This window comes from Euphorbia lathyris, chromosome 8 (assembly GCF_963576675.1).
Source record: "Euphorbia lathyris chromosome 8, ddEupLath1.1, whole genome shotgun sequence".
NCBI classification, from domain to species: Eukaryota; Viridiplantae; Streptophyta; class Magnoliopsida; order Malpighiales; family Euphorbiaceae; genus Euphorbia; species Euphorbia lathyris.
Genome location: NC_088917.1, coordinates 69184373 through 69195439, shown reverse-complemented (window position 1 = coordinate 69195439; position 11067 = coordinate 69184373). Strand labels below are relative to the sequence as shown.

The window sequence follows — 11067 nt, the reverse complement described above, 5'->3', positions numbered from 1 at the left end:
AGTTAAGGTTTAGAAATACTTCACTCAGCAGATTTATCCAGGCTCGGCTTCTTCTAAGTCTACGTCCTGTCCCCGGAACACTTCCGAGATTTCGAATCCTCTACTGAGCTCTTTAAAGGTAGAGCCTCAAACCTTTTACAATATCAGCAATTGAGTATGACAAGAGTACCTTCCTCTATACTTCTACTCAATCCTAATCTCTCCGCTGAGTACTTAAAACCGAGTACTCAGCCTCTCCTTTCTATTTCTAGAAATGATAAGTGTTTTTGTCCTAATACAAAGATGTGCTAAGACACTTTAGATGATTTACAATCACTCTAGACTTTTACACAAATATGAAAATGTAGTGTAAGAAATTTGCTTTGCTTCTTGCTTGCAGAACTTGTAGAGATTTGGTCAGCGTAATGGCTTGATCAAGTTCTGTGTGTTGTGAAGCTTGTGATGGCACTATTTATAGAGACGTCTGGTCATTCGGTCATTTCGAATTTCGAAATAACCGTTGGAGGGAAACGGCTATATGTCGTTGTCATCCTGACTTGCACAGAGCTCTCGGCCAATCATAATCGTGTATCTTCTGTCCTCGGTCAGCACAGCAGATGGTCTCTCCTTTTATGGTAAAGTCAACTCGACAGCATACTGTGTCGTCTGAACTTTGCCAAAAGAGGAAACACTTTGTCTGGAAGTTTTCCTTTGCCAGCTGCTGTCTTGTACGCTTTGTCGAGACTACTCAGCAGCTTCATCTTGAAGTTGTTCCCGAAGGTCTTCTAGATCCTTCCGATTGCTGAGTTGCGTTTTGAACAAAAACGGCAGCGTCTTGACATACGCGGGCCGAGTGTACTGAGTTGTTTAACTTGGGCCTTGGTTTCCGTATTGGGCTTGGGCCTTCCAATCCTTATGACTTATAACATTTATACTCAACATTGAACAAACACATTAGTAGAATAAATCAAAGCATTTAAACTTAGTGTGTTTAGGATATGTGTTATAATTTATATTTAAACAATTTTGTCAAATCAAAATTATGTGGAAAGGTATTTCAACAATGTTAACATACATGATTAATTACTGATTAATTATAGTCTTGTGATAATTTTCTCCCATGTTCTTAATATATATTTTGGTTTAATTGGTTGTAACTGATTCTACATTTATGTTTATGAGTACAATAGTGTAGGGACTTTATTGTAAAAGCTTTGTACACAGCCCACTTGTAATGTAAGGGCCGTTAGTATAAATAGGTAAGTATAGGTTAGTTTTAATTACTTTTCTCTTCTCTCTGTATTCGAGAAGCTAGATGAAGAACTCAAGAGTCTTCATCTCTTTCTTTTTCTTTCTGCAACACTTCTTCAAGATCTATATCAATGAAATGATTCATTTTCCTTTCACATAAGTGTTAAGAATTTGTTTAGTTCATTTACTTTTGGTCCCCAAGTGAAACTTTCTATAGTAGAACTGGTTTCCTTCAGAGGATTTTTCAATCATTGATCATCTTTCACAATCATTTAGTTAGAAGTCAGTTAATTAATTATTTTCAATTTTAAGAACCTACTTCACTGCCACATCTATAAAAACCACAAAAGAATAGGTCGAATTTAATGGGTGATTTTAATGTAAAATATAAAAATACCACTTAAGTTGGTTTTGAGTAGATAAGTATCTCAAATCATTTATATTAGGCAATAAATTTTAATCAGAGAAAGATCCATCTAAATATAAAAGGTATTATATGGAAAAGGAATGAAGAAAGGAAACCAAAAAGATATAAAAGAGTATAAAAGAGTATAAACTTTATGTAGATGCCATGTGGCATAAATTTGAGTATATACTATATGTATATGTTATATTTATGATGAAAGTAGAGAGTTAATTAATGAAAATGGAAGAAAATAGGATAGGAAAAGAAGTGAAGAAACAAGTATGGCTTGCAGGTCCTTTATTTGTGGTTGGATTATTAAATTTCAGCATACAAATAATTTCTCTAATGTTTGTGGGCCATCTTGGAGAATTACCTCTTTCTGCTGCTTCTTTGGCCACTTCCTTTGCATCTCTCACAGGCTTCAACTTATTGGTAATTATTTATTTAATTTACTTTTATAGTTCATTGATATTAATCATAGTTAATTAACTATAATCAATTTCTTCTTGCTTCTTTAATATATATATATATATCAATGTTGTGTCATTTTTCTGGGTTGAGATTTATATGGATGCATTTAATTTTTGCAGTTGAATTAAAATATATATATATATATTTTGTAGGGACTACCACATATATATTAATATATATAACAAATGACACAACCATATATAATAATAATACTATTATTATTATTATTATTATGTCATTATTATAAAAAAAACAGTAATTATTATCATAGTAAATGCAATACTTTTATTTTGAAATCAATTGAAACAAAACTTCAAACTTAAAGTCTAATAATAACTTTTATTATAATATTTGATATACTGTTAGAAGCTTTTGTGTGTTTGAAATTTCATCCGGGGTTGTTAGGATTGGAACTTCAAACCACCTGATTTACGAGATTCTGATACCATATCAAAGATTCATTTGAACCAAAAAGTTAAACTCATAGTTAAACTCTAGCAATAGCTTTTATTATAATCTTTGATATACTCCTGCACGTAAATATCCCTCGACTTTAAAACGTGTACATCATAGACTCATCTTATCATGTGTTGAAATTTCACCAATTAATGAGATTACAAGAGGCTGTGAGGCTTTGATTTAAGAACCAATTGAACCAAAAACTTAAACTGATAATTAAGGTTTAATAATAACTTTTATTATAATCTCTAACTCACTGCTAATTAATTTATTTAGAATTTTTTTTATAAGACTAAATAGAATAATTTAATGTTTGATATCTTAACTATGTGTAGTTCCTAAATTAATTATAATTATTTGATTACTCAGATGGGAATGGCAAGTGGATTGGATACATTATGTGGACAATCATATGGAGCAAAACAATATGAAATGATGGGAATTCACACCCAAAAAGCTATCTTCATTCTTACCCTAATTAGTACATTCTTAGCCATTATTTGGGCAAACACTAAACCCATTTTAATAATTTTACACCAAGATCCCCAAATATCAGATGAAGCTGGATCATATGCTTGTTTTATGATTCCAAGTCTATTTGCATATGCTCTACTTCAATGTCTTGTAATTTTCTTACAAACCCAAAACAATGTCTTTCCTATGATGTTTTGTAGTGGAATTACTAGTGTTTTTCATGTTTTGTTGTGTTGGGTTTTTGTGTTCAAATTGGAACTTGGAAGTAGAGGGGCTGCTTTGGCTATTTCTGTATCTTATTGGATCAATGTGTTGCTTTTGGTGGTTTATGTTAAGTTTTCTTCTTCTTGCAATACTACTTGGATTGGGTTTTCTTGGAAAGCTTTTCATGATGTTCCTATGTTTCTTAAAATTGCCATCCCTTCAGCTTTTATGCTTTGGTAAGTTCTCATTCTTCATATTTATCATTCTTGTGGGTAAATTTAGTGGTAAGGAACGATGTTTGAAAAAAACGGAGAAGAGAGAAAATAATGATATATATATAGGATTGAAGAAGAGGATGAGTCCCACTTTCATTAAAGAATGAGTTAAAAATTGGTGATGTGGTAGGTTGACTCACGTTGACCGGTCATAATTACATGTTATTGAAGGTTGTACATTAAAGTATGAAACAATGTAAATATTGTACTCGTATGTAATTTACCCATATATTTACTTATATTGAGTTTTGTTGAATCTACTAATTACATTTTAGGGTTAAGATGCAAAAATATCCCTAAGATTTTGGGTTAGAAGCTATTTTACCTCTAACATTAATAAATTGTAAATAATTCATCAAACTATCTTTTCGGTCATAAATCTTGTCATCTACACTTCACACGTACGTAATTTTATCAGTAACAAATCTCAAACATATGTTGGGATATGAAAAAAAAATATGATGTCTTTTACACAAATTGGACAAAAAAATTCAAAAAATTCACCGAATTTATAAATATTAATCTCCAATTCTATTATTAAATTATAAAAAACATGGAATCCTTTTTTTAGAACGAATTGTGCAATTAGTGCAGAATAATGAACAAAAATATATGTGTTTTACAACAGTGTTTAAAATTGACCCAATTTATTAACATTAGGGGTAAAATTGGTCTTGATTTCCAATGTTAGGAGTAAATTGCACTATTTTAGACATTAAAGATAAAATTGCTCCTAACCCAGAATATTAGAAGTATTTTTTTACACCTTAACCCTATATCTTAATTTGATATATTCTTATCGTGCGTAACCATAATTTAATTTTAATATTTAGTTTACTTTTTTTAATATAAAATATTAGTAATGGCCTGGGCTAAAAATATGAATTAGTTTTCTTAGCTTAGCTTGGTTGGTTTAGCATGGCCTGAGCCGATGAAAAAAATAATACGAGCTGTGCTTCAACAACATATTTACATGTAAATCAGGTTTGGCCGGATCCAATCTATGAATATTTCTAAAGAAAATTACATAAAAAGTTCATCTTTTAATAAGTATTTATAATTATGTCAAATTAATTTGTTTTTAAAAATAGTAAAAATCAGTAATTTTAATATATTCTAAGGATTAGAATTTATAAATTAGAAATGTAAAATATATTCTAGGGTTTATGATTTATGAATTGGAATCTAGAATTTTTAAATTATAGTGTAAAATCATAATATATAAAGAATAATGACATATTAAGAATTAAGTTTGATGATATGACTTAGTTATAATTTTTTACTTAATTATGATATTCATGTATTTTACCATGAATATTTCTATCTACATGGATTAGAGAACCTCTTCTATCCCTAAACTTTTTATAAAAAAATTAGAAAAGGAAAATGATTGAGACTAATGATATGAACATGATCCTTGGGCAGTTTGAAGGTTTGGACATTTGAAGTGGTGGTTCTTCTATCTGGTTTGCTTCCTAATCCTAAATTAGAAACTTCAGTGCTTTCAATAAGGTTAGTAAATCTCTTTATTTTATTAAATGAAGTTTTAATTTCTCTTAATTGTTAGTGTTAAATTAAAATTCTACTTTAATCATAAAATAAAATATTTAATATATGCTTATTATTATCATCAGCCTTAATACCTCTGGATTAATCTGGACGATCCCTTTTGGACTCAGTGCTGCTGTCAGGTCTGTTAATACCGAGTTATAGACCAAATTGATACACAAAAAGTTCATTTTGGACCTATTTGACCAGGTTAGTTAAGTTTAAGGACCAAATTGATCCTTTTTTTTATCTGTTTGATCTTCATTGCAGCATAAGGGTATCAAATGAATTAGGGGCTGGAAATTCAGAGGCAGCAAGTTTAGCAGCAAAAGTAGTGTTATGCATGGCTATTGCTCAGGGTATTTTGGTTGGATTAGTTATGATATTAGCCAGAAATGTTTGGGGTAAAGTTTATAGTAATGAAAAACAAGTTATCAAATATGTCTCATCCATTATGCCTCTTCTTGCTGCCTCAAGCTTCCTTGATTCTATTCAAAGTGTTCTTTCAGGTTATACTCTCCTTTCTTCTTCAATGTGATTTTATTTTTAATAAGCTATACATTTAGCCGTATAATTATTGGAAGAAAGCGAATATAATTTCCACATACAAAATATAGTTCAATTTTAATCTTAACATTTATCGTACCATGAATTTCAAGTATCAATAACGAAAGATTTTTTTTTAATTAATAAAAATGTACAATTTCAAGTTTTATTTTTTACCAAGACACTGGAGGTTGGAAGGTGGCCAGAACATTAAATAACACATGAAAAAAAAATAAATGTTTTGTTAATAATACTTGAAATTAAATGTTAGTGATAAGTTGTTACCTGATCTTGTTTACGCGTCGAGGCTGTAGTTATGATCCAACATCGTAATGGCTAGGTCAAATGGGATCGGAGTCCAGCGAACTCGCTCCGATGTCTAAGTCAGTTTGTGATTTAGGACCGAATAATAGAGTAAGAATAGGTTTTAAGATAGTAGTTAATGTACAGAACCTTATACTTATTCCTGTCTGTTTATAGTGTTAGATTAGATTAAGGTTGAAGCCTTATCAGGAGTTCTTGTGAATTTAGGATTTATATTCCCTTAAGGATTTATGTTATAGGGTTCTGAAAGTTTGTGATTGGACCCAAAGCCATGCCTATTGACTGCAGGTAGTTAGGCTTTTTGTCGATGGGATTGGGCCGATTCCTAATTCTGGGCTTTGGCAGTCTTTATACGGCCTTTTATTACAGAAAGGAGGTGATCATTATGTCATTTTGCATGATATCAGTCAGGTTCTAAGATTACATTGTTTTGTATAGAGACTACATTTGTTATCACCTTATAACTATATGACTAGATTTGTATATTATCACTAATTTCTTTAATGATGTGATAAATACATTCATGACTGTTAAATTATAGCATTATAATTCCTAAACTTCATTTTATGATATAAAATTTCATGAATTTTAAATTATACTAATTTATATAAATAAAAGAAATCTCATTTAAAAAACTAGCGAAATGATGACCGAGACAAGTTTGATATTATATCATTATTTTACTTTATTTTTCCATGATGAAATACCTATTTTCAGATTATATGATTTTTGTTAATATTTTATAATATATATTTGTGGGAGATTGATTCAGGTGTAGCTAGAGGATGTGGATGGCAGAAAATTGGTGCATATGTGTTCCTTTTATCTTCTGGGAATTCCTTCTTCTATACTCTTAGCTTTTCTTCTCCATTTGAAGGCTCAGGTTAGTACCTTCCGGATATTCAATTAAACTGATCACGACTTGTCAGGCTGAACTTACCGCATACTTAATATTATACCGATATGACTTTGTTCAATCAAATTTTTACTTTAACACGTATCATGCAATATTGGCACATAAGGGGGTCGGAGGTCTAAAATTAACATTTTTTTTTTTTTTTTTTTTTTTTGTAGGGGCTTTGGTTGGGGATCATATGTGCATTTCTTGTACAAGGGATGTTACTTTTCATAATCACAGTTAGAACAAATTGGGTCAAAAAAGTAAGCAAACATATCACTTCCTATTTAATTAACAAAATGTGGATAATATCAATTTGGCTCTTATAATAGAGACAAAGTATCAAATTAGTACATAAGATTGAACCTAATATCCTTGTATGTTTATTTTATTTCCTTAGGCAGATGAAGCAGCAAACAGAGTAAAAAATTCAGATACATCAAAAGATGCAGCAACTAATAGTGTTTCTAATGTCTAATTATAATTACTATCCAAGCAATCAAGCTATATTAATTTCCTTTGCACATATTATATATATTTATAAAATTGAATCTCGGTGAACTGTACCAATTGCAAATAAAAAAAAATAAAAAAAAAAATCAAATTTCTTCCAAATTTACCCTTAAATTCTAATTAAAGGTTAACTATATGCAATTTAATACTTGTGATGTTGAGATTTATCAACTCGTCACAAAAAGATATTCTAGAACTAGGTAGAAGAGAGAGAATTGGCGGAAATATTAATAATTGTTACATGTGTTTATATAATACTTACAATATGTCGCATAAGCATGACTAGAATAGCTATCGTGAAATTTAAAACGGATAAGTAAAACTTCCTACACCACCCTCTTCAAGGTGGAAGTGAAAAGGCCACCGGCAGACCGTCCGTCTTGATTAAAGTGAAAAGTAAATTTGTTAATTGTTTTTCTTTCTTTTTTTGGTAGAGAGCGCGAGGGATAAATCCGAACAAACAAAAACAAAAAATCAAATCAATCTATCAAAACTAATCCCATATAAATCGTGTGCAATATGTCCTGGATATATGAAAATTCTCAATAAGTTCCCAACCTTATTATTTCCCAAGTAACGGGGGACTAAAATTATACAAATCCCAAAAACCTTCCTAACATTTAACTGATCCCAACTGTACTAGTATATTTTCCAATCCCCATTTCCTTCGTACTCCGTTAGAATGAGTTCATTATTTTTTTTGTAACTCGTCAAATGTGGATTTTGGCAATAAAAAAGTACTCATACAAAATATAGGCAATGTCTATGCTACAGACTTCGGTAAAACATCTTTACCTACAATTGATAAAAACCTGAGCATCCGACTACTAAATCTCTTCATCAATCTCTCCTTTAAAAACGCAAAAATTGCTTTCTTAGACCTACCAATTAGTGAGAGAAGGCCCAGATAATAACCTGAATCAAGAGGACAGTGAACCCTTAGCAAATTCCTAATCGAAACACGGACCTCTTCCTTAACATTTGAGCTGGAAAAAACTCCAAATTTGGAAAAGCTTACAACTTCGACCGAAATTGTCTCATATACTCGAAGAATGTCTACAATCTGCCTACTCTCCATCTCGATAGCACTAAAAAAATAGAAAACTATCATCTGCAAAGAAAATGTGAGAGATATCGGGCGCTCCATGCCAAAGATTACAACCCATAATTAACTCTCAGATTCAACTTTTGAAATTAACTGGAAAAGAACCTCAACACAAATAATAAACAAATAAGGTGATAGGGGATCACCCTGTCTCAAGCCACGCTCAGGCATCACATGATCTACTATCTCAGAATTTACATATACTGAATAAGATGTGCTAGTTCAAAGCATCATCCATTCAACCCACTACTCATAAAATCACATTCCAATCACGACTGACCATAAAAAAAACCAAATCCACTCTATCATAGGCTCTACTCACATGTATTTTTAAGGCTACTTCCCCTTTCCCACCTCTTTGCTTCTGTTTCATATAATGCAATGATTCAAATGCGATTTGGACACTATCAATCAATGATCTCCACAGTACAAATACATGCTGACTCTTAGAAATTACATCAGGAAGGATACATTTCAGCATATTTGCTAAAACTTTAGCCACAAGTTTATATAACAGATTACATAATGAAATAAGCATGAGATCAGTCATGCGATTCGGGTTTTCACATTTTGGAATTAGAGTAATAAATATCAATTTGGTTTGTTCTGAAAAAGATTTCACATTTTTATGATTTTATTATAAAATTAGAGATTAATATTTTTAAATTGACGAAATATTTAGATTTTTTTATCCAACTCGTACAAAATACAGTATGATTTTTTCAATTTAAATTTAATTTTTTTCATGTCTATTTTATATATTTGTGGTCTATTACTAATTAGTGATAAAAGTAATTGCAGTAAGCTGTTAGCAGTTGCTGTTAGCTGTTTGTTATTAGCTGTTTAATTACTAGTGTTTGGTAAAATTATATTGAACTGTTGTTGTTCGGATTTAAAATGTCTAAAATGGACATGTTTTAAATTAATTAACGATGAGAAAAAATGTGAAAAAATGCACATAACGTTTACAACTAGGAATAATTTTACTCTTAATGTCTAAAATAGTGCAATTTTACCCATAACGCTGGCAGCTAAGAACAATTTTACCGCTAACATTGGCAAGTTGGGTCGATTTCAGATATTATTAGAAAACATAGATATTTTATTTCTTATTATACACCAATTGCACACACCAGTGGTTCTAAAAAAGAGATTTCAAATTTTTTTTATTTAATAATAAAAGTGAAAATTAATATTTATAAATTCAATTAAATATTGGAGTTTTTTTTTGTCCAACTCGTACAAAAGACAATATTTTTTTATTTTCTTAAAAAAAAATTCACGTCTAATCATATGTTTGTGATATGTTACTAACGATGATAAAATCGTGCACATGTGAAGTGTAGATGACAATATTCATGACCAAGAAGACAATTTGATAAATTATTTCTCAAATTGACCCAACTTGTCAATGTTATGGGTAAAATTGCTTTTGACTCACTACAAGAAAAACAGTAATTAGCAACCAGAAAGTTGGTTGCTAAATCGGTCTCTAATACTCTTTTGCAATTAGAGGATACTGATGTAATTTGCCAAAATAAGCCTATACAGCTTGGTACACCTCTAATATTAAGGTGTGAGGTCTTGGATTGGATATACGCCCCCTTTAAAAAAACTACCAAAAAGAATTAGGAATCTAATTGTTAGAGTCACGAGCTAACCTCTCCAAGGCATGTAGTCGGTCGAGAATGGTTTGAATTTGCCTTACAGATGGACCAATTTGTGTCTCAAAATTAGAGGTATAATTGAACCATTTTGGACGTTAAGGGTAAAATTGCTCCTAACTATAAATGTTGGGGGTATTTTTGCACCTTATCCTATTATAAAATAAAAAAATATGTTACACAAATTAATAAAAATAATCTATATAAAAAATAAAAAATTTATTAAATGCAACAAAACCTTGTTTTCCGGTAATTATATTGTAGAAATATAAATAATATGTTAAAGAATAAATATATTTTGTGAAAATAAAAAGGATAATTCTGTCAATAATAACTAACTACAAACAGCTGTTTATGAAAAGCTCCAAATAGGAGCTTTTCGTGAAACGCTCCAAAACGCTGCAGTTTCCAGAGAAAATACTAAACGCTGCGGTTAGATAAACCTAATCAAACGTTATATTTTCTGCGGTTTGGAGTGAAACTCTAAACGCTCATCCGAAAAGCTGAAACAAACACCCTCGAAGTGTAGATGACAAGATTCGTGACTGAGAAGACAATTTGGTGAATTATTTCTCAAATTGACCCAATTTATCAAACGTTAGGGATAAAATTACTATTGACTCCCAACATTAAAGGTAAAATTACACCATTTAGATATTAAAAATAAAATTGTTTTTAACTGTCAATGTTACAGATACCTTTACACATTATCTCATTCTAAATGAAAATGAAAATATAGAAGATAACGTATCGGATAATGATAGGCAAATTTAGAGGTTATATTATATATCATGTCCAATAAATTAAGCTCTTTGATCGATTAGCTACATTCCCTCAATAATAATTTCATTTATGAGATTCAGATCTTATCCTATCCTATGGTATAATTTAACTAACAATATAATAATAATAGTTCTAAAAAGCTTAATACATCACCAACTCATTGAACT

The 11067-nt window shown here is 30.4% G+C and overlaps 1 pseudogene; it reads left to right on the top strand.

Moving 5' to 3' along the window:
• The first annotated feature begins 1876 nt into the window (after positions 1-1876).
• LOC136203991 (protein DETOXIFICATION 16-like) lies at positions 1877-7313 on the top strand (annotated as a pseudogene).
• Positions 7314-11067: the final 3754 nt, after the last annotated feature.